Genomic DNA, 25,990 nt, shown 5'->3' on the forward strand with positions numbered 1-25,990 from the left:
AGAGTAAGCTTTTCTAATTAAATCTAGCTTTTATAATGTCTTACTGAAAATAAGACATTTTAGTTTTACACAATTCGATAGTGACAACTCCTCCTGAAAAAGAAATTATGGAAGAAACGATGTTCCTTTGAGAAATAAAAGTTAATAAATTCATTACCTGAATGAATAAAGCCATGGTGAATATGAAAAGTAAAATTCGTTGAACTCTATGTGGAGTGCTGCCTTTTAAGGTTTTTTTCACATATTATACTTTTTTATATACCACCAGGACATGATATAACATGATTTGGAATGGGATTGAAAACAAAGAGCATTTATGCATTCTAAAATCCATCAAAATCAGGTATGCAGTAAGTAGACTAGCCTACTTCTAATGAAAGGGAAAAAGTTTATCTTCCTGATACTCTTAATTCCATTTAATATTTTGTGGTAGGGAACACACAGACTGCACCAATGATGTAACCTATCTTCATCAGATTAAGAAAGGCTTTGGACATTTTTTTAACTTATAAACTTCCGATTACCTTAAGGAAAAAGAAAAAAGCCTGACCAAAGCATCTTACAAGTTTTAGTTATTCTTAGAATTAGAGGATAAAATATTTATTCCTTGCCATTTTCTATCACCTTACAGAGTACTATGGACAAGAAAAAGGTGTGTTTCCAAGAAAGGAATTTAGGATCATTAAAGCACAATTAAGTAGGATGTTTCCTCAACCTCCTTCACTGAACTCCATCAGAAAATAATGGAGTTAGTCATCCTATTTTCTTCCATTTCAAATACACTTATTCCCCTAAGGCATGTATATCTAAAACATATTCAACATCAGGACTAACCCACAAAGTTAAACCAAAAAGATGAAAAGCAGAGATAAAAAAAGACAATAAGCTAATAAAAACTGAACTGCTGAGTCTACTTCCAACTAGCTAGCTAAGGAAATATTCCAGTCTTTTCATTTGGTGTTGCCAACCTTATTGAAAAGATATTTGTACAAGTAATTATACTTTTTATAAGCAAGATGTAGTAGAACAAAGCATGGCATTGTCGTAACAATCAGTTTCAGGAAACCGAACAGGTATTATAATGATGCTGCAATTTGGATCTTGTGTTTGCCATTTAACAGATTTCGACCCTGTGCAAGTACCTTAACTTTTCAATTACAAAATAGGAACATATCACGTACTATTTATTCTGCCTTCCATAAAGTAGATACTCTGTGAACTTAGTAGTTTCCCTTTCCTTTAGTATGAATAGATAATTCAACAAATTAAGTGTATTGTAGGGTGAGGAAGAAGCAGATGTTTTCCATCAGTTTCAAGGGACTCTCATAATCTTAAAAACACACATACACTCCTCTTTGGTCAGTCCTCCCTCTATACAAACTCCTCACTAATGGAGCAGTAAAGAACAGATTAAAATGCATCCTGCTGAGGGGAACCTGGGTGGCTCAGGGACTGAGCCTCAGCCTTTAGCTCAGGGTGTGATCCGGGGGCGCTGGGATGGAGTCCTGCAACAGGCTCCCCACATGGAGTCTGCTTCTCCTTCTGCCTATGTCTCTGCCTCTCTCTGTGTGTCTCTCATGAATAAATAAAATTTTTTTAAAGACTTTATTTATTTATTCATGAGAGACAGACAGACAGACACAGAGAGAGAGAGAAAGAGAGAAGCAGAGGGAGAAGCAGGCTCCATGCAGGGAGCCTGATATGGAACTCAATCTGGGGTCTCCAGGATCACAACCTGGGCTGAAGACGGCGCTAAACCATTGAGTCACCCAGGCTGCCCAAAATCTTTTTAAAAAGTGTATGCTGCTGAAAACAGAAGCTTAGACATGACAGACATCCAAATGAGAACTGCAATCAGAGAAAAAGGCAAGTGGCTCTAAATCAATAGAGATTTACTTCTCTTGTTCAGTTAATAATGCATTTTAATACTTAATTGCTATTTTTAAAAATTAACATTGAATAGAAATATATGGCTAAATCTGTTTTAATTCTATAAGCTAAAAGATCAGTTATTACTAGAGCTTTGCTGAGACCAATATTTCTGTCACTAAAATATTTTTAAGTCTCAAATGAAGCGTGAAATCTATTTCAAAGCAATTGTTTATTCTCTAACATCATTTGAAATATCCTTATCATGATTCACCTGGCAAATAGTTTTTACTACTTTGACTTCACATATACTTTGCATCATTCTATCAGCTGTATGTCTGGGCTGCATTAATACTTCATATGAACTTAGGCTTATGTCACCAAAGGACCACTGGATATCTTCTCAATCTCTACTCGTTTCTGTTCTTAATATATAGTCACTGCCATATCCAGCCCTATACCTGTTTTTAAACCATAAAATCAGAGCCCTGCAAAAATTTTAGACATCATCTAGTCCAAATCCCTCATATACAGGTGTGAATATAGGTCCAGAAAAACTAAAAACTATGCCATTATTCAAGGACACAGAGGTAGAAATAAAAGTAGGGCATGTTTGGACTCCCCATATCATCATGGTTTCTGACTCCATCACTGGGCAAACAGGCTTGAATAAGAAAAGCATGATATTGGGATGCCAGAATGCAGGGCAGGCAAGCCCAGTAAAAAATACCCATCGGAATAGTGGCTTGAGTAGGCACCTGCTCTGGGTCTAAATTCATTTCGTGTTACAGTACAAAGATCTGTGTTCACTCAGATGACCTTAAGGCACTACTACTGTCTCTATTAGGTTTATACTACATAATACGTAGTCTTTGATCAAAATTTCTGACCACAATTATAATGGCTGGTTCAACAACTTACATACCCCTATTATTATTAAAATATAATTAGAACCAGAAAAAATTTCACAGAAAAAAATTCTACATTACTTCCAATCTATCTCAAAATTATGAAACAAAAGTTGATGTAATTCACCACATTTACATGCAAGAATACAAAGACTCCAGGAAGTATGGCGACTGACTCAACAATGCCTAAATTGCTGAAACTAGCAGACACTCAGCAATCTGCCCCAGTTCTTACTCTTACAAAAAGGATGATTGTGATAGATTAACAGCCACAAATTCTTGGGGGAGGGAAGTATGTTTTCCCTCTCCTTGATATTGGCTGACTTCTGTTTTACTCTGTAAGGCAGAGCAGTTAGAAGTGCTTGGTTCCAAATCTGTGCCCAGGGGGTAACAAGACTCGCGGCTTCCACCCTGGTATCAAAAAACAGTCTATTCTCAAGTCCACTCCATTCTTCAGTTCTGTTTTGACTACAGCCTATAGATTTCAAGATAATTTTTCCTGGATGTTCTTTCAGTCCTCAGTTTTCATTGTATTCTCTTTTATTCTCTTTTAGACTTTTTGTCTTGAAATTCGTGATATCCCAACTATTATGTCAAAGTTGTAGATTCAACATTTTTTTCAATATTCTTTTGAAATTCTCTACTACTGTTTCCAACATCTGGCTCTTTTTCTAACTGATTCTCTTAAAAAAAAAAAAAAAAGGAAAGGTGATTCATGTTAACAGAGTAATATTGAACTATTGAGTGGGCACTGAAGACATGTGTTACCAACTATAGATTCTTTCCTCTTCCTCTGAAGGGTGGTGATTGTTGCCTGTTAAGTGGTCTCTGCTCCTAAAATGTGGTCCTTCTGAAGTACTCATGAAAATCCAAAGGTATTCACTAACTCCCTTTAACATGGCAGGACTCTAATTCACAACTCTGTCTCCTCTGGGGTGACTGCCTGCCTAAGCCTCTGGTTATCTTTCTGTCTTCCAGTTGAGGTTTTCTCCCTAGGCCCCTTGGAATACTGCCCCATGCATGCTTGAACAGGAAAGGTTTAATATAAAGCATTCTTATCTATATATGATAGTCAACGACTAAAACTAAGAAATCTGAGGAAATAAAGCCAAGATAGTAACAAACATAGAAAGAAGGGGCATCCATTCTCCAAGGCTGAAATTCAAAACTCATTTACGAAGGTCTGGCTATAGCCCACTGGATGGTCAAGAAGTGGAACAGCCTGTCTTGCACTTGAGGTGGGACACAGTCAGCAAGCTAAGGCTGGGATGTCAGAAACCATGGACTAAAACTAGATGCCTAAGGACCTAAGGCTGACGAACAGGGCACCGCACACTGGCACCAACAAGCTGGAGCCTACAGCTGTGCCAGGGAACCAAGGCTGGCAGGCACAGAACCCCAGGCTAGGACTGGCCAACAGGAAAACCTCCACTACCGTGTCATCCAACAAAAGCTGGCAGGCAGGGAATGGTGGGCCACAGCTATCATCAAAAACTTGCTGAGAATAAATAGCACTCAGGGCTGTGCACACACACACAAATGGCAGCTCTGAAGCCAACAGGAATGCAAGCATACCTGAACCAGGAAGAAATATCCCTTCCTCCCACAGGGTCCCTTCAGCACCCTCCACTGAAGAAACTACAATTTTCTTGGCAAAAGAGGGATGTCCATGAGATGTAGCCAGACAGGGAAAAATAGATTTAGAGCTGAGAGACAATAAATTAAGTGGCACCACACGTAAATGTGGATGTTACCCACTGTTGATTCCTTTTTCAAGGGTTCAATCTCTTGCAGTTCCTGTCTACTTTTAGTTGGTGAATGCCTTCATACACATTTATCTATCATACGGGTCCATATAATGCAAATACATCATCTCTATATATTTCTCTCTCAATACATACATAGGTAGCATAGCTTTTATTTTTTATATACTTGAGGGTTGGCCCTTTCAGCTATTCTGTCATTAGTCTAAGTCAAAAGCTCTGGATAATGATGTGATGAAGAATCTAGAGAATACTTTGAGCAGAAAGCTGCCACTCTTTTAATGTTTCAGACTATCTACTGTTAGGTTTATGAAATGTGTGACCATCTTGGCCTTCAACGGTACATGCTCAGTTTCACTGACCAACTCTCATCTAAGATATTCTCAGGGAAAAAGGATTTCTACTAGTCCTAAAAACTGAGTTTATGCAAATGCACATGAAATGGTCTCAAATTGGCCAGATAATGCCAAAAAATCACATTTCTAATTCATAATTTGAAATACTGTCAAGATGTGAAGGTACAAAAAAATCATGTCCATAAAATGAAACAAACTTTGAAATCATGTGTCAATATTTGTATGTGTTAAAATCCATCAAGTTTAAGTGCACGTTAAAGGGCATGTAGTTCGAAGGGATGGATTACACAAAACTAACTGAGATTGGGAGTATTCTCTATAACAAAGGTTGTTCCTAAACATGCCAACTTTAATATTACACACTTAGTAATCTTTTTTATGTCGTTATATAGGACTTCAAAGTTCTAGGCAGCAGACCAATAAACCACAAGTCTGTGGGAACCACTTGAAAGCAAAACTTTCTTTCTAGTTCTTATGACAATACTTTGTGAAACAATAAGAAAGCTGTATTACAAAATCGAGTAACTTTGGCACCAACCATCACAGAATATTTTTATGAAAGACTTATGTGTCTTCTAAAAATGTATTCTTTTGTAAACAAGTTAAGAAAATTTAGCAGTGCTCACAACCCAGTAAGAGTTGGCTGTACATCAGATAGGTAGATTAAGTGTAGATACAACCCCACACTTGAATTAAACTATTAATCGGAGAGCAGGGCTACTATAAGTGATCTAATCCCTCATCATATAGGAGTCAAACCTTACACAGCTGTCAGAATTACTAGGGAAGGCACAGATTAAAGGAGTGTAGAAGGAGGAAAGGAGTCATCATTGACTAGTCAATCTGACAAGCCAAACCTACCCAGACACCAAAGGGGAAACTTTGAGAAGAAAGTCATGGAGAAGTCTGAACAATAGGTGCCCCTGTGTAGCTACTGCCTCAGTGGGTAAGCTGAACTAAGGCTGATGATGGTAAACAGCATTGATGGTTACCCATCATGAGAATGAGCTAGACAGTAGAGCAAGATGGGAAGGACAGGTTGGAACCCACCAGGCACCATTTGTCTGTCACCTTGTCTGACAGCACAAAGACCTTATGAGAAAAATGGCTTCGGTTTCACTTCAGGCTTCCAAATCTCACTCTTGCTCCTTTGATAAATCTAACCCCCTTGGGAAGGAAGGAAATGAAAAGAAGGAGGAAAGGAAGGAAAGGAAGGAAAGAAAGAAAAGAAAGAAAGAGAAAGAGAGAAAAAGAGAGGAAGAAAGAAGAAAGAAAGAAAGAAAGAAAGAAAGAAAGAAAGAAAGAAAGAAAGAAAGAAAGAAAGAAAGAAAGAAAGAAGAAATCCAACTTTAACCAAACTATCATATGGGTACCTACCACAGATGAATACCAGGTCACTTAGATATACACAAAAATGAATTAAGTCATCTGCTTAAAATAGGCATAGTTTATGAAAAGATATGAATAGGTTTCTAAGATTTTAATATCCATATTCTTGTGTTGGAAAGTATATCCTCAAAGCATCTCACCATACTTTTTCCATCACTCTCCATTTTTTTCTGAAGTAAAAGAGCCTCAAATTGGACTTCAGAGTTCTTAGGTTATACCTAAGAAGTCGGTTTTATTTCGGCCATCAACTGTTAAGCTATTATCTGGATGCTAATGCCTACACTATACAAGGTAACATAAAAGGTTGAAGGACTAAATGTGATCGAAATTTCATTATTTGATTACAGATGAGCAGGAACAATTTACTACATATTTTTAATATACTCTATACACTCTGATTTGGTATCCACTGTTTGCCTCATCTTTTATTTTTTGTTATTCTTACAGACACTTGCAATTAGATTACATCTATACTGGTTTTTGAAACTATGTAACAGCAATAAAAACAGCAATTCATATCTTAAGACATCATTCTTGAACAAGTGTGAACTAATTAAGAGAAAAAAATTATGAGTATTGCTCTGAAATTTTCAAAATCAGTCTAGTTTTCTACTCTAGAGTATATAAAGGAAAATAATTTTTTTTCTGTAAGAGCATTCCAAGTCCTCTACTATCAAATCCCCTAGTTTTTAAAATTTTCACAATTTGCATCAAGTATCTACTAGGTTTGAGGCAATGTGCTTGATAATTAAGACAGAAGAATAAGGGAAAAGTTGTTATTGTCTATTAGAGTGTGCTTTATTACTCTAAGTAGCCAAAACAGTCTTTAACTAAAAGTTGAACTTGTAATTTATTTCAAAACTTACTATAAAACTACAGTGATCAACTAAGTAGTTGTATAGAGATGTCTAGTATAGAGATGTATAGACCATAGAATACAATAGAGTGCCCTAGAAATAAACCCCTGCTTATAGAAAACTAATTCGTTTTTTCACAAGAACGCAAAAACCATTCAATGGGAAAGGGCAATCTTTCAACAAATGGTGCTGAGAAAACTGGACATCTAGATGCAAAACAATCAAGTTGGATTTTATTTAATACCATATTAAAAAACTCAAAGATCTACCTAACAGAATAAAAATTAGAAAACTCTAAGAGGAAAACTTCATGACTTGCACTTTGGCAATGATTTATTGGATTTAAAGCCAGAAGCACAGGCTATAAAATTAGAAATAAATAAGTTAGGCCATATTAAAATTAAATTAATGCAACAAAGGACATGATCTAAGTGAAAAGGCAATCCATGAGAGGGGAGAAAATATTTGCAAGTTATCTATCTGGTAAGGGGTTAATATACACAGTATATTAAAAATTCTGAGGGCAGCCCTGGTGGCGCAGCGGTTTGGCACCGCCTGCAGCCTGAGGTGTGATCCTGGAGACCCAGGATCGGGTTCCACGTCGGGCTCCCTGCATGGAGCCTGCTTCTCCCTCTGCCTGTGTCCCTGCCTCTCTCTCTCTCTCTCTCTCTCATAAATAAATAAATAAATAAAAATTCAAAAAAAAATTTGCTTCATATAATTAATGAGGGAAAATGACCTACCTCATGAGATATAGTGTTGCTCTGAAAATCAAGTAAGGACAGCATGAGAAACACATGACAATTTCACTTATAAAAACATCCCACATGAAATACCAGGTAGTTAAGTCCTATATAGTACAAAAAAAATTATGTATCATTGATCTCAGAATCACAAAGATAGTTCAACATCAGTAAGTCTATCATATGAATTCCCCATTACCAAGACTGAGAGAAATTACAAGATGATGTCTTCTGGAATTTTTTTTTTTTTATGTCTTGTGAAATTTGTAAAGAAATAAGCCTTCCTGGAAAAAGAGAGATGCACTGTTTGAAATGTAAATTATTCTTAGAACACTTTCAATATGAGTTGCATTGCACTTCTAGTACCTTAATTCATAAGAATTACTTTACTGTCATGACTAAAAATAAAAATATTTCAAGAGTTTATTTTCAAAAAATCACGTCAGTGGGTTTTTGATTGATTACTGATTTAACTTAAAATATTTAGAGGTTGGTTGGACTTTCATAAATTGAGTACAATCTTTGCATTCAACTACCTGCTACAATAACAAATAACTATAAAGTTCTGTGAAATATATAGGTTACATCAATATAAAAGAAAAATATGGCAACACATCTGTGGTCTTTTCCAGTTAACATAGGAACTACCAGATGAATACTATTAAACTCTTGTGAAATAAGACTTGATTCATATGGGCAGTGTAATTTAATTTTAACCAAATACCTCCTCAGTCATTTATAATGGCTTTACAGTATTGTGTATCAAATAAGCAGCACTTGAAAACTGATTTGTTTGTAGGATGATATGCATGTTTCAAGTGGTATTGAAAACTGCACTGATGGCGAGGGGCAAGACGGCGGAAGAGCAGGGTCCCCAAATCGCCTGTCCCCACCAAATTACCTAGATAACCTTCATCCTGAAAATCTACGAATTCGGCCTGAGATGTAAAGAGAGACCAGCTGGAACGCTACAGTGAGAAGAGTCCGCGCTTCTATCAAGGTAGGAAGACGGGGAAAAAGAAATAAAGGAACAAAAGGCCTCCGAGGGGGAGGGGCCCCGCGAGGAGCCGGGCTGAGGCCGGGGCGAGTGTCCCCAGGACAGGAGAGCCCCGTCCCGGAGGAGCAGGAGCTGCACCAACCTTCCCGGGCGGGCGGAAAGGGGCTCGCAGGGAGTTGGAGCAGGACCCAGGAGGGCGGGGATGCCCTCGGGCTCCCGGGGACACTAACAGACACCTGCGCCCCAGGAGAGTGCGCCGAGCTCCCTAAGGGCTGCAGCGCGCACGGCGGGGCCGGAGCAGCTCGGAGGGGCTCGGGCGGCGGCTCCGCGGAGGGGGCTGCGGGGCGGGAGCGCGAATCCAACAGCGCAGGCCCCGGGGCACAGGGCGCCGGGACACAGCCCAGGATCCGGCCTCCCCCGGGACAGGCAGAGGCCGGGAGGGCCCAGGACAGCGAGGACGCTCCTGCCCCGAGCTGAGCAGATCAGCGGCCCCGCCCCGGAGCCTCCAGGCCCTGCGGACGGAGAGCCGAGAGCCCCGAGCCCCGTAGTTCCTGCGGAGGCTGAATCCAGGCTTCCAGAGCTGCCGTAGCAACTGCGACTGTTCCTCCTGGGGCCCCACGGGGTAAACAACCCCCGCTGAGCCCTGCACCAGGCAGGGGTAGAGCAGCTCCCCCAAGTGCTAACACCTGAGAATCAGCACAGCAGGCCCCTCCCCAGAAGACCAGCTGGACGGACCAGTGATACTCCCCCGTGTTCCAATACAACTTGTTTTTGGCCACTCTGCACTGAGCAAAATGACTAGAAGGAAAACCTCACCTCAAAAGAAAGAATCAGAAACAGCCCTCTCTCCCACAGAGTTACAAAATCTGGATTACACTTCAATGTCAGAAAGCCAATTCAGAAGCACTATTCTACAGCTACTGGTGGCTCTAGAAAAAAGCATTAAGGCCTCACGAGACTTCATGACTGCAGAATTTAGATCCAATCAGGCAGAAATTAAAAATCAATTGAATGAGATGCAATCCAAACTAGAAGTCCTAACGACGAGGGTTAACGAGGTGGAAGAACGAGTGAGTGACATAGAAGACAAGTTAATGGCAAAGAGGGAAACTGAGGAAAAAAGAGACAAACAATTTAAGGACCATGAAGACAGATTAAGGTAAATAAATGACAACCTAAGGAAGAAAAACCTACGTTTAATTGGGGTTCCCGAGGGCGCCGAAAGGGACAGAGGGCCAGAATATGTACTTGAACAAATCCTAGCTGAAAACTTTCCCAATCTGGGAAGGGAAACAGGCATTCAGATCCAGGAAATAGAGAGATCCCCCCTAAAATCAATAAAAACCGTTCAACACCTCGACATCTAATAGTGAAGCTTGCAAATTCCAAAGATAAAGAGAAGATCCTTAAAGCAACAAGAGACAAGAAGTCCCTGACTTTCATGGGGAGGAATATTAGGGTAACAGCAGACCTCTCCACAGAGACCTGGCAGGCCAGAAAGGGCTGGCAGGATATATTCAGGGTCCTAAATGAGAAGAACATGCAACCAAGAATACTCTATTCAGCAAGGCTCTCATTCAAAATGGAAGGAGAGATAAAGAGCTTCCAAGACAGGCAGGAACTGAAAGAATATGTGACCTCCAAACCAGCTCTGCAAGAAATTTTAAGGGGGACTCTTAAAATTCCCCTTTAAGAAGAAGTTCAGTGGAACAATCCACAAAAACAAGGACTAAATAGATATCATGATGACACTAAACTCATATCTGTCAATAGTAACTGAACGTGAATGGGCTTAATGACCCCATCAAAAGGCGCAGGGTTTCAGACTGGATAAAAAAGCAGGACCCATCTATTTGCTGTCTACAAGAGACTCATTTTAGACAGAAGGACACCTACAACCTGAAAATAAAAGGTTGGAGAACCATTTACCATTCAAATGGTTCTCAAAATATACCCTAAAAACTACAGAACACTTCTGAAAGAAATTGAGGAAGACACAAAGAGATGGAAAAATATTCCATGGTCATGGATTGGCAGAATTAATATTGTGAAAATGTCAATGTTACCCAGGGCAATTTACACGTTTAATGCAATCCCTATCAAAATACCATGGACTTTCTTCAGAGACTTAGAACAAATTATTTTAAGATTTGTGTGGAATCAGAGGGGACCCCGAACAGCCAGGGGAATTTTAAAAAGGAAAACCATATCTGGGGGCATCACAATGCCAGATTTCAGGTTGTACTACAAAGCTGTGGTCATCAAGACAGTGTGGTACTGGCACAAAAACAGACACATAGATCAATGAAACAGAATAGAGAACCCAGAAGTGGACCCTGAACTTTATGGTCAACTAATATTCGATAAAGGAGGAAAGACGATCCACTGGAAGAAAGACAGTCTCTTCAATAAATGGTGCTGGGAAAATTGGACATCCACATGCAGAAGAATGAAACTGGACCACTCTCTTGCACCATACACAAAGATAAACTCAAAATGGATGAAAGATCTAGATGTGAGACAAGATTCCATCAAAATCCTAGAGGAGAACTCAGGCAACACCCTTTTTGAACTTGGCCACAGTAACCGGAGAAGGACAAACAGTGTATGTTCTCATTCATTTGGGGAATATGAATAATAGTGAAAGGGAATATAAGGGAAGGGAGAAGAAATGTGTGAGAAATATCAGAAAGGGAGACAGAACATAAAGACTTCTAACTCTGGGAAATGAACTAGGGGTGGTGGAGGGGGAGGAGGGCGGGGGGTGGGGGTGAATGGGTGACGGGCACTGAGGGGGACACTTGACGGGATGAGCACTGGGTGTTATTCTGTATGTTGGTAAATTGAACACCAATAAAAATTAATTTATAAAATAAAAAAAGAAAACTGCACTGATGGATATGTAATAATGAAACATATCTCCTACTAATATGCTAATGACTCTATGCACTCTTTTAATGAGAAATAAAAGTAATTTATGGAGAGGAAAGAAAAGGGATTTATTCAAGACTTTCAAGCCAAAAACTTAAAGATTTTGTTTAAGAAATTAGATGAAGTCCATTTAGTGATAGAATCCAAAAAAAATTTAATTTCATTTTCTTTGCTAATCTACAACATAATACCAGTGGTCCTGGTGAAAGTGACAGCAGAAGGATTCGAAGGAAGCAGACGTATTTGTCATTATCTGCAAATAATGTTATCATTTATATAAAATACTTCTTCACATATAAGCTTAAAACCAGAGTTCAATAAAATTATCTAAGTGCAATCTACCAAAAGCAACTGTGAGGAAAGTTAACACCCAATAGCACATACAAATTACAAAGTATAAAAGAAGATCGATTATTTTTATTAGCTGTAATAAAATCAGATATCACTTACATGGAACATACAACATACAGGTAAGTAAAAATCCTTCAAAGAACATAAAAAAGAAAAGAACATAAAAGATCTAAATAAGCCAATTATATTCATGAGTGAAACAACCTACTATTTAAAGACATCAACTTGGTCTATAAATTGATATATAGCTTCCAAGCACTGCAATAAAATCTTATCAGTGTAAACTTAAGGTTTCAAAGTTATATAAAAGTAGTAATGGTCAATAAAAAATTCATCAGTCCCATTCTATGTCTTGCCTCAGATTCTCTTGGTCTCCCAAGCCAGAATCGCTGATTTCTCCTTATAGCTACCTCTGGACAGGTAAGTCATTATGGACCTGGCTTCCCTTGGGAATGAATGAATTATCTAGGTGGTCTTCAATCCCTGTGGGAGAAACTGTAACCAAGAGATTAAAGACCAATGGAAGATGTTTGTAATGTGTACAACTAAGAAAGTAATAGTATCTAGGATATACAAGAATCGCTACCAAATCAACAAGAGACAAGAAACTCAAATGATAATTGACAAGTATTAATAAGCATTAAGAAGCACACCAACGTATTAGGTAGAAAAGTTCATCCTCACTAGAAATCAAAGTCAAGTTGCAACAGAGGTAAATACCAGAATGAGAATAATATTCAAACTATAGAACATGTGGCTAAAACTAGAACCATGTCCTCCTACTTCATTGCTAGTAGGTCCTTAAATAGGCACAGCTATTCTGGAGAGCAATCTGGCAATAGGTTACTGTAATTAAGAAGGCATTTCTCCATGACCTCCCACTTGTACTTCTTGATACATCCCCCAAAGAAAACTTGTACAAAGGCCACAAAGTGACATAAGAACATTTGTTTCTGTTTGGTAGAAAGCAATGTAGGTGTCCACATCGGGAAGATACCAATAGATAAAATGTGGTTTGTGCATGATTCAAAGTTATCTAGTAATCAAAAAGGTTTTAGATTCTTCAACATGAATGATTTCCTAAATTCTGAGTAAAAGTGACAACCTGAGTAAAAGTGATAATCTTTTACAGAAATTTAAAAAGCAAAACAGGATATATCTTAAGAATATATATAACAGTTATTTAAAAAAAAAACATTAAACAGAAGTTCTTACAGAATCTTAGTAATTTAGATTGGAAAGGGAAAGAAAAAGTAGTTTAAAACGGCAGCTAATAACAAATAAACAATAGCAGCCAACAATAAACCAAGACAGATCCATCAACTCAGTTCTAGAGATCTAAGGCCCCAAAATAAGATGGAATGAAGAAGTTTGTACTTTCGATGAATCACTTAATTCTACTCCTGAAACTGTCACATTATTTGTTAACTAAAAGTTCTAAAATTTAAACTTGAAACAAGTCTGTAATTTAATGTATCTCTTAATACATATTAAATACTATTTTCAAAATTATAATATATTGGGATACAAGGAACAGATTTATTTTTTTTTAAGATTTTATTTATTTATTCATGAGAGACACACAGAGAGAGGCAGAGACACAGGCAGAGGGAGAAGCAGGCTACATGCAAGGAGCCTGACGTGGGACTCGATCCCGGGTCTCCAGGATCAAGCCCTGGGCTGAAGGCGGCACCAAACTGCTGAGCCACCCGGACTGCCCCAGGAACAGATTTCTATAGTTGTTTTTTTTTTTAATTTTTTTTTAATTTATTTATGATAGTCACACAGAGAGAGAGAGAGAGAGGCAGAGACACAGGCAGAGGGAGAAGCAGGCTCCATGCACCGGGAGCCCGACGTGGGATTCAATCCCGGGTTCTCCAGGATCGCGCCCCAGGCCAAAGGCAGGTGCCAAACCGCTGCGCCACCCAGGGATCCTCTATAGTTTTAATACATGAGAAAATTATCAGGAATTCAGGGGTTCAGGAAATAAGGAGGGAGTGTGAAGCCCAAAGTAGAAGTATTTTCTCTGTTTAATAAGCAGAAAGCTTATGCCCAAAACATTTGGTAGGATAAAAGGTACGTATGTAATAGGGAAACCACAAGTCGTGATCCCACAGATAGCAGTTCTGAGCAGTAAAAGACAATTTCTGGTCCTGCTAGGAGCTGGTACTTTATGTTGTGGCTATCAAGGACCACATTAAGTCTTAAAGCTGTGGGACAACATGGACAAACTTGCAGTTATAAAGATCACTTGGGGGTGCTTACGGAGATGGAACATTAATAAAGGTAGACAAGGCAGGCAGGAGGCCAACTGTCAAGAGATTTTCCCCTACCTTCAAAGTGCCCATGTAAGATAGTAAGAATTAAGATATTTACGAATCAAAATTTGATGCAGCAGTTTTAAATTAAATTAAGGGAAGCTACAGAAAAAAATGTGTGTAGCAGTCACTTATACACTGGTCTCTATACATATAAAGGAAAAGAGAAAAATTAGTTTCCAGTTAAAGCCTACAAAATTATTTTCTGGAGGTAGGAGATTCTTCTTCTCAATGTAAGGTCACAATACTTTTTCCAGCACTTTAGAAGCTTCCCAAAATGGGACCAGAAAAATGACAAGGCATATATAAGCCTACCTAAAAGAATTGGTAGAAGAAAAAAATAGAGATAGGAAGCAGAGCAAGATTAAAAAAAAAAAATCAGGAGAAATAAGACAAATTGGCAGACGTTCAACTGCAGAGCCACCCAGGCATCCCTCGTCATCGCATTCTTAGAAACTTAACGGAAAGTTTTGTTTTCAAATTGAGGGTTTGTTTTGCTTTTCCTTAAAGGTGTTTTTACCCTTTCAAGATAAACAACCATTTTTTAATATAATACAGCTTTTCAATCTCCATTGTAATTTTATTTAAATATTAACTGTGTCCACAGTACAGTCTATGATACAAACCAAAAAGTACATACTAACAGAGAACAACTGGCACTGGTTGAGTCCTGCTGTGTACTCTACGTAAGTACATATTCGTGAAAATAAATTGCCTTCTAAAATTCTCTCAAAGTAAAATAAAATGAAACTCTCTGAAAACCTAAAAACTGTTAGAAATGAGGCTAGGTCTGCCAAGAGATTTCACAATCTGTATCATTTCAGAATATGATCTTGAAATTGAATTATGCAGTTTGAAAAGCTCCTTTGTAGGAAAAGCTATTTCATAAAGCTGCAGAGAAGTATTTGCCGTTATCTAATAAAAATTGTCTGGACCAACCTGAAATCTTCATCGTGTTCCTAGAGAAAACATAATTTACTACTGAATGTGTTAAGTTACCAGTTTTTCTTTTCCTTTAGCAACTTCCTAACTGGTCATTGAATATTCCTTTAAAAAAAAGATTTTATTTATTTATTCATGAGAGACACACAGAGAGAGACACAGAGACACAGGCAGAGGGAGAAGCAGGCTCCATGCAGGAAGCCCGATGTAGGACTCGATCTTGGGACTCCAGGATCAGGCCCTGAGCCGAAGGCAGAGCTCAACCGCTGAGCCACCTGAGCCACCCAGACATCCCGGTCATTAAATATTCTTAAGAAATAGATTTTAGTTAGGATCATAAGAACCAAAGACTAAATATCTAATTGCATGGAGAAGAATCAAATATGCAAGTGTTTATCTTAACTATCTCACACCTGTAGGTTTTTAATGAGCTTTAAATTAATACCAATCCAGATACCCATTTCACGATTCATATGTACAACCAGTTTTTCAATTTTACACACCTACATTTAGAAATAAGCATAAATACATACCATATGTAGTCAATAGAACTTTATATCCTGCCCCATCAATATCAAATCATGAGCATTTTCATGCCCCACTGAAGTTTCCAAAAACACAACTTCAGGTGACCTTTTAAGTTCCTAACAAATGTTTGCTACTTGACTTCTAGCATCACAGCCTGAGAAGCTTACATTTACAAAAATGCTCCCACTAACTAACTTTACAATATTCACCCATATTTCTAATATTTTCACATGACTTTCTTAAATGTTTCAGGAAGTATTTATAAATACACCAATATGTTACATACATATTTATCCCCATGTTCAACTCGTAATTTACATTAGTATCAACATACTATCACATATCTACATATACATAGGTAGGTGTATGAAATTCTTTCATTTGACAGTTTGAAGAATCTAATGTAAGCCATGAAGTCTTCCCGGTGCAACAAGACAAAGACCCTGCACTCAGAACTCACATACCATCATCAGGAAGCCACAAATACTTACCATTATTTTTACATGATTGTATTTTTGGTATCTAATAAGACTAACTAAAACAGAATCAAGGGATAGAAGAGATAATTTTACATAAGATTATCAGTGAAGCCTTCTTTGGAGGTCACATTTGCACAGGGACAAATGAACAGCGGAACATTGCTCATACCTGGACAAAGTGGCCTGAAGAACCAGTCCATAGGCCTTTTTTTTTTGTGTTAATATGCACATAGACTCTTGGATATCCTTTTTCATTCAACAAATACTTGGGACTAACATACCAGGCAAGTTGCTATTAACAGATACCATCCTGCCTTTGCGGGTCTCAGTCTTGCAGGGTAGTTAGACTTCCTATATACAAATTCCCAAGTCATTTTTCCACTTTAATTTGGATGCTGGACAGAAAAAAACAAAAACCAAAAAAGAGAACAGGTCACTAGGAAAGTTACCAGGAATCGGCCTAATCTAGTTGGGAGTGGGAAAATGGGGAAGACAGGAAAAGATTCCCTAAGTGATAACTTAGGCATTATCTAAGGATATGTAGCAAGATAGGAAGAAAGACAAGTTCCAGAAAGGAAGAAACTCATGTTTGAGAAAATAAGGTGACCATGGCTACAACATAAAGAAGGAGAGAATGAAGGAGAGCTGACAGTAGAAATGCTGGGGCAAGTAAAAGGCCAGCAAATTGACATACACAATGTCATCTTGACACCTATGACCTCTCTATCGTTTAGTAAGTCATCTATAACTTCAACTTTCACATCTCTTGCTTTTTTCATGTACTATTAAGAGAAGTTTCTTCTACATGTTTTAAGTTTATATGACCTTAATAACAATGGCCCAATTTTTGCTCAATTCCCCATAAATGGGAAATATTATGTATTTTCTATATTAGTTCCACAAAGACAAGGGAAACCCTTGATGAAAAAAAAAAAAGGTTTCCTCCATTTTTTTAAAGGCAAGTTTAAAAAGGTAAGAGTTGCCAAACTTCACACCCTCTTACCATATCCGTTTACAATTGTACACATGTGCTTTGTATTCTTTCAAACCCTTGATAAAAAAAAAAGGTCTCCTCCATTTTTTTTTAAAGGCAAGTTTAAAAAGGTAAGAGTTGCCAAACTTCACACCCTCTTTCCATATCCATTTACAATTGTACACATGTGCTTTGTATTCTTTCTTGTCCCTGTGGATGACCTACGGTATTCTCCTAATCAAGATCAACTCTAAAACCATTAATACACTATCCCCTATCATTTCTCAATATGGCATCACTCCCCCCCCTGCCAACTATATCATTCCACCAGCATATCATTATGTTGTTATATCATCCCTCTTAATTTCTTTATCTATATCCTCCTTCAGCCATCACCTCCACTTCTTTGTTCAATATTCATGGAAGCTTCTCCAAAGGGAGGCCCTCCTTTTCTCTAGTAAATCCACACAGGTTTCCATATTGACCACTGTCTTCCAGTGATGGTAAGCTCACACTGCCAAAACTTATGATCAGTTCTATTTTTTAAACCGATATGCAGCATTTACTACAAATGCTCAATTTTGATACATGTTCCTTACTAGGCTTCTGTATCATTACTGTATGGCCAATCTCTCTTCTGTCCCCTTAGCTAATTCCTCCTTACCTCCTGTGGTAGACTGAATAAGGCCTCTCCAAGATGTCTGTGCCCTATTTCTCTAGAATGTGAATATATTGACTTATATGTCAAAGGAACTTTACAGATATAATCCAGTTAATGATTGTGAGATGGTGAGATCATCATGGATTACCCTAGTGGGCCTAACAATCTTTTAAGAGCAAGGCAACGAAGATCAGACTTGTTGGTGATGGGACAGTAAAATAAATCTCAAGGTTGCAGAAGTTTAAGAGCCAAGAGCCAAGGAATACAAGTGGCCTCCAAAAATTCAACAAGTGAGGGAAATTATCTCTTCTACAGCCTCTAAAGGGAACACAGCCCTGCCAATACTGTGATTTTAGACTTCTGGTCTCCAAATAGAGAATAAATTCATGATGTTGTAATTCACTAAGATGGTGATCATTTGTTACAGCAGCAATAGGAAACTAATACACCTCCAACCTCAAAATCCTGGACTGTTCTAAGGTTCAGTCCTTGTACGCGTTTCATTCATTCTGTACCCACTCATTTTGTCTTCTCAAATCAAACCAAATGCAGTCAATGCCTATATGGTGACAGCTGCCAAGTACTTATCTTTATTTGGACCTCTGTGCTGAATTCCATATTTTGTGTCCAACTACTTCCTTGGTATTTTTAAGGTGTTTAAAGGAAACTGCAGGCTTAGCATATTGAAAATAAACTCTTCAACTCCCATGAAATCTTCTCATCCTCTAGCATTCTCCATCTCAGTAGGGCAATTGTATTCTTCTAGTTATTCAGAACAAGTTATTTTTCTAGGAAACTCCTCTTACTCCCAAACCCCAAATACAATCGATGGGCTAGTCCTCTTCATTTTATCTTCAAGTATTCAGAGCACAAGCACTTCACATCTCACTGTCTGCTCTCCAAATTGTCCAAATAGTCATCATGACCTTTTTCCATCAGTATCAAGGCTCCTTTCTTCTTTGCCTTCTACAATCTATTGCGTCTCAAGTGGCAGGATGAAGCCATGAAAGTGGGACTCTACACAATCCCCTCTTCAATTTCCATCTCCATTCAGTACAAAATCTGAAATCTATACCATGGCCATCAGAACCCTACATAATATGGGACTCAGATACTCTCCAAGCACATCTCTTCCCAGTCCTTCCTACCAGAATCACTATTCTCTAGCCTTTCAGACCTTCTTACATGGTGTCCTATACCTAAAATATTGTACTCTCACTTATTTGCATGACTCATTCCCTTCACACCCTACCTTCAATTTAACCTTCTCACAGAGTATTTGTCTGAGTACTTATAGTAAACAGCAACCTCTCACTCCAGAACTCTATATCCTACTCTTCTCTTTGAACACTTATCACCATTTGACTTACCATGCACTTGCTTATTCTCACTTTAAAAAAAAAAAAAAATCCCAAAATGTGTAAAGAAGGCAAATGTTAGACAAGGACTATTTTTCAAAACTTATTTTACTTTTTTATTAAAAGACAGACTTAAAGGTATTATCATCAACACTTTTCTTCTGTTCGTGATACAAATAGTTTCAATAAAATGGACAATACCGAAGTACACGACCCTCGGTGAGACATTATTAGCAATCTTATGCTAACAGATCTGGTTAAGTTGCCTATACATATTCACTTCTCAAATGTTCTTTGAATCAATACTGTCATCATACTGGCTCCTCCATGTATTGAATAAAATTTTCCATTTGTTCATTTTATATTTTAATGTTGTAATTTTTACTTTTGTAAATTATCCTTTTTTAGTAGGGGTTTCTCTCCCCCATTAAATGTAATCCTCACAGAAAGAGCCCAACAGGACAGCAACATAGGAGACTCCTGAATTTCCCACATCCTACAGCCACATCAGAAGCAATTTCATATGAAAGCTATCTAGAACCCAGCTGAACGACTTCTACACACTGGCAGGTGAGAAAAATGCCTTTATCGAAAGAGTCAAAGTTGGAAACTAAGCTAAATCATCTCAACCCAGCACAGCATGATACAATCAGGAGAACACTCCCAACTCACAGCTTTACAGCTTCTCCCTATTGAGCAAAGGGTTTGTATCACATATCTATATCCCAACCTTAAGACTCCCATGTGACAGACAGGATCCTGACACCTCTAAACGCTGAACATCTATTAAGCTTGTGGTCATAGGACTCTGAAAACTTCACTCTGCAAACTTAACAGCAATTTTTTCAACAGGCATGTATATGTAAACACCAACTGCAGTATCTCCTTAAGGATCAAACAAAACCAGAGAAAAGGATTCATTTTAAGAAAAACAGAAGATAGGAGTTAACCTCCAACTTTACAAGCTATGTTTATGTAGGATCTGACTTCTAATAAACCACACCTCTAACACACTGGCTACTCTTGCCTCTCAACTGGAAAGGCCAATAGGCATTTCCCCTAACTCCCTCCCTCTAGACTGCTACAACAATAAAATAAAGTCACCAGTATCTCCCTGGAAGAAGCTTGTACACATACTTGAGTGCCCAAATTTTTGCACGTGCTTCTTGAGATGGAAACCCAAATTACCTAGAAACTGTGATAGCCAACAGGGCACACACTCATGAGTCCCACAGGACCACAGCAAATCCAGCAATTTTCAACACATCAAAACTTATGGGATACAGTAAAACCAGTTCTAAGAGTAAAATTTATAGAGCTAAGTCCTTTTTATTAAAAAGCCAAATAATTTTTTAAAGGAAATAGGAACTACTAAACTTTACACCTCAAGGAAACACAGCAACAGAGTAAGCTCAAAGTTTGAAGGAATAACAAGGATCAAAGTAGAATTAAGTGAAAAAGGGTATAGAGATAATAGAAAATATCAATGAAAACAGTTGGTTTTTTTTAAAGTAGAATAGACAAAACTTTAGCTGAACTTTCCAAGACAGAAGTCTAAATTGTTAGCAAAATACCTAACAGTATAAATGATAACATGAGTATAAAAAAAAAATCACTGTCTTGAACAACAATGTAACCATTTCTTTTAGGTTATACTATTTATGGGCATAAATTTCTAGGTATTTACTCAGGACTGTATCAGAAACATAAAATCTTAACAGAATGATTACTAGTAAGGAGAATCTGTCAGTCATCAGAAAGATGACAAACCCAAGTCCAGAACCAGATGGCTTTAGCAGGTAATTTTCCTGAAAACTTAAACAATTAATGACAATGCTCCTCAAACTCTAAAAAACAGGAGAGATTACTTCCAATCTTTTAAGGCCAACACTACTTTCACACCAAAACTAAACAAGGACTCTAGAAGAAAATTATATACCAATATCGATGATGAGCACAAATGCAAAAATCCTCCAAGTATAAGTAAACCAAATTCAAGAATACATCAAAGTATCAAACACCATGGTCAAGTGGAATTTATCCAAGAAAGGCAAGAATGGTTCAATATGCGTGTGGGAGGCAACAATGTTGTATAACACATAAAGAAAATTAAAGATAAAAAATATGATACACTCAATAGATAAAAAGCATTTTATAAAATTCAACATCCTTTCATGATAAAAACTCTTAAGGGAGGTACAGAGGGAATAGAACTCAACATAACATATGTCGTATATGACCAGCCAACAGCTAACAACACAATGTGGAATGACTCTTTCCAAAAAAACTGTGCTGCAAAATCAATTTATTTCAGCTTTAACAAGGTATATTTAAAATAAAAACCTTCATTAAAGGTAGTCTATTTAGTCCCTGTTGCATCTCAGCACCAAATATATATTCAATGATGTTTACCAATACATTTCCACAAAATAGGTCTTAAGTTGAAAAACAGTTCAAAATGTTTATCTTTTATCAGTTAACTTGTATATAACTAGTTAGTTTTTCCTTTCACAGTTTCATGTTAAAACCTATTCATTTTGATTCAAAAATCAGGAAGCTACCTTTTGGGTAAGGTTGGGGTTTTTTTGTGGGGGGGGTGTTTATTTTATAACTTTAGGTATGGCCTTTGTTGTTTTACTTTCCCTTTCTTCTGAAGTGTTCAGTATTGTTTTATTAGCCTGTGAAAATCAATACATGTATACAAATTATATAAACTGAAGAGCAAATTATTTCAGGTATTTAAGAATTCTTGTGTGCATTTATGTTCAATTTTCTTAAGAACTTACAGCAAAACCACTCTGCTGTGCTACTTTTCTCAAATATGCCCAAGACCCAGTGCAGCAGGCCCCTTTCTCAGAAGACTAGCAGGAATCCCTGCCTACACCATGTCTTCTGACTATAGCATTCTGCAAGGCCTCATGACTAGTGGAAGCACCATAATGTCCCACTTAACAAGCAGACCAGAGCACACCTGGTTACAACTCGCCATATTCATGCCAAGGATCAAAAATTGTCCACTACAAGCAAGGAGAGCTTCTGCAGACAAGTGGCCTCAAAGATAAGAGGGGGTTCCCTCCCACAAAGCACAAGAGCACAATGCGTGCGAAACACACCAGAGACACTCCTTGGAGCACCAGGCTCTGAACACTATATGACCTCTTTTTCATGAAGCTATTCCTCTCAAGAGCAGGAAATGTAACAGGCTTTTTTTTTTTTTTTAACACACAGAAGAAAAAAAAATGGTGAATTTTTCTAAAAAAATAAATAAATAAATAAACACACAGAAGATGACAGAGACTTAGACATAATGCCAAGATGGAGGAATCCATCCCAAAAGAATGAACAAGAAAAAGTCACAGCCAGAGATCTAATCAAGACAAATACTGGTAATACACCCAATGAAGAATTTAAATCAACAGTCCTTAGGATATTTGCCAGGCTTGAGAAAAACATGTAAGGCATCAGTGAAACCCTTATTCACAGAGTTAAAGAGCTAAAAAAAAAAAAAAAAAAACAAAAAAAAAACGGTCAGAAACGGAAAGAGCAGTAACAGATTCAAAACAGACTGGATGTAATGACCACATGAGTGGAAGAAGCAGAGGAATGAATGAAGAAAGTATAATGCAAAATAATAAAGCTAAAAGAGAGAAAGAGAGAGAGAATGAATTATGATCAGGAGAGTAGATTTAGGGAACTTAATGACTCCATCGAACATAATAGAATTCATATCATAGGAGTCCAAGAAGAAGAGAGGGAAAGGGGGCAGAGGATTTGAGGAAACACCTGAAAACTTCCCTAATCTGGGGCAGGAAACAGACATCCCAATCCAGGAGACATAGAAAACTCCCACTAAAATCAACAAAATAGTCCAAAATAGTTTTTTTGTTTTGTTTTTTTTTTGTGTTTTTGTTTTTTTGTTTTTTGGGTTTTTTTTTTTTTTTTTTTTTTTTTTTTTTTGGTGAAATAAGCCAGACACAAAGGGACAAATACTATATGATTCTACTTCTACGAAGTCAAATACACAGAAAGGTAGAACAGTGGTTATTAAGGGCTGGGCAGAGGGGGGGGGATGGGGAGTTATTGTTTAATGGGTAGAGAGTTTCTATATGGGATGATGAAAAAGTTCTAGAGCTGGATAGTAGTATGGCTGCATTAACATAAATATACTTAACGCCATTGCACTATACACTTAAAAATGACCATGATGGTAAATTTTATGTTAAGTATATTTTACCACAATCAAAAAAAATGTAGTAGTGGATGCTGTAGAATACTGCTCAGATGCCACCTTCAGGACCAAGACACCCAGCACCCAAGAGCTGAGTCCTTCTCCAGGAATTGCCCTAGGCTGAAGGGGGCTTGCCTCTCTCAAGATTACATCCCCTCTCTGGTGACAGCCTACATCCACTGAGTGATCATTGTAGGGCACAAATGGTCAACCGTTTTGCTTCTGAATGGCTATCCTGGCCTCACAGCTCCCTGTGGGGTTGGCTGAAACCTCTGCTATCATGGAATCACAGTTCAAATCTGCTCATAGATGTTATTCCTGAAGAGTCTTCCTACTAATAACCATCCTTGCAACCATCTCAGAGTCTGCTTCCTGGGGAACACAACCTGATTCTCAGTCGGTCATTTTCTGAGTAGAGGCGTAAAACATGTTCCCGTTCCTGGAAGAGGCAGACCTGTATATCACTTAGAGCTTTTTTTTTTCTGCAATTCAGCAATCTCTTCTTCCCTCTGCTGCACTTTTTTTTTTTAATGTGGACTATTTTATTTGATTCCCATATTAACTCTACAAGGCAGGTACTCAGAGTATTCAGTTTAGAGGTGAGGAAATTGAGATCAAGTGAGTGTTCAAGGTCAGAGAACTAGGAAGTAGTAGGGATTGGATTTGAATCTGGTTAAATCTAATTTCAGAGTGTTCTCTTAAACCACTCCAGTTTGCTTCCTCCCATGAGATGATAAATTTCCTCTTCAAACCTAAGATTTGAGACTCCCTCAGCAGAAATATTCTGAGACCCAGTGCCTCAGAGCTGAGCGAAGCACAAAACAGAACTCAACTACTTTTCTGCTTCTTCACGTTAGATGGGTTTAGACATTCTTTCATTTGGGGGGCTGGAGAGGCAATTATCTAATTGAATGAACTTTTAAAACTGTATAAACGGAGACTGGAGTTATTTTTCTCATTTTAAGAAGTCCATTAAGTAGGGGAAACTGAACCACATGTCTCCCATGGAAGAAAGTAACTTGGAGATGACTTGATGAGGTAGGCGATTTGGGCTGGGCGGGGAAAGCTCGAGCCTCTCTGAGTGTGTTTGTTGATTATGAGCACGGGACCAGAGAAGGTGTTAGCAGTTCGAGCTGACCTATTGTAGCTAAATTTGCAAAATGTAGCGATAAAGAAAAAAATCCTAAAAGCAGCAAGACAGAAGAAGTCCCTAACTTATAAGGGGAAGACCCATAAGGCTAGCTGTAGATCTCTACACAGAAATTTGGCAAGCCAGAAGAGAGTGGCATGATACATTCAACGTGCCAAATAGGAAGTATCCACAGCCAAGAATACTCTATCCAGCAAAGCTATCACTCAGAATAGAAGGAGAAATAGTTTCCCAGACAAACAAAATTCAAGGAGTTTCTGAACACTAAACCAGTCCTGTAATAGGTACTAAAGAAGACTGAGTGGTAAGTAAACACCCAATGTGCCAAGAATAGAAAGGAACAGAGAAAACCTCCAAAAACAATGACAAAACAAGTATTAAGTGGCACTAAATACCCATCTATCAATAATTATGCTGCATGTAAAAACACTCAACACTCCAATCAAAGCACAGATGGTGTCAGAATGGAAAAATAATAACATCAACAAGACCCATCTATATGTTGCCCAGCAGACACTCATTTTAGACCTCCAACACCTGCAGACTGAAAGTGAGGGGATGGAGAACCATTTACCATGCAAATGGACATCAAAAGAAAGCCATAGTAGCCATACTTATATCAGACAAACTGGATTTTAAACCAGGAGATGAAGAAAGACACTGTATCATAATAAAGGGGACTATCCAAGTAGAAGATTTAACAATTCTAAATATTTATGCCCCTAATGTGAGAGCACCCAAATTTATAAAATAATTAATATAAAGGAACTCTTAGCTAATACTATAATAGTAAAAGACTTTAACACACCACTTACATCAACAGATCATCTATGCTGATAATAAGCAAGGAAGCAATGGCTTTGAATGACACATTGAACCAGATAGACTTAAGATTTATTCAGAACACTTCATCCTAAAGCTAAATACACCTCCTAGGTCACAAAGCAGGACCTAACAAATACAAAAAGACTGAGGTCATACCATGAACATTTTCTGATCACAATGCTATGAAACTTGAAGTCAAACACTAGGAAAAATTTATATAGACCACAAACACATGGAGGTTAAATAACATGCTACTAAAGAATGAATGAGTTAACCAAGAAATCAAGGAAGAAATCAACAGAATGTGGAAACTAATGAAAATTAAGGCAACAGTCCAAAAACTTTGGGATATAGCAAAAGCAAT

General features: G+C 37.9%; 1 protein-coding gene across 1 annotated transcript in view; it reads right to left on the reverse strand.

Annotated features, from left to right (window-relative positions):
* Positions 1–25,990, reverse strand: part of CRPPA (CDP-L-ribitol pyrophosphorylase A) — a 297,138-nt gene that overhangs the window by 226,059 nt on the left and 45,089 nt on the right. The window lies entirely within an intron of this gene.

The sequence above is a fragment of the Nyctereutes procyonoides genome, unplaced genomic scaffold, assembly GCF_905146905.1.
Source record: "Nyctereutes procyonoides isolate TBG_1078 unplaced genomic scaffold, NYPRO_anot_genome, whole genome shotgun sequence".
Taxonomy (NCBI): Eukaryota; Metazoa; Chordata; class Mammalia; order Carnivora; family Canidae; genus Nyctereutes; species Nyctereutes procyonoides.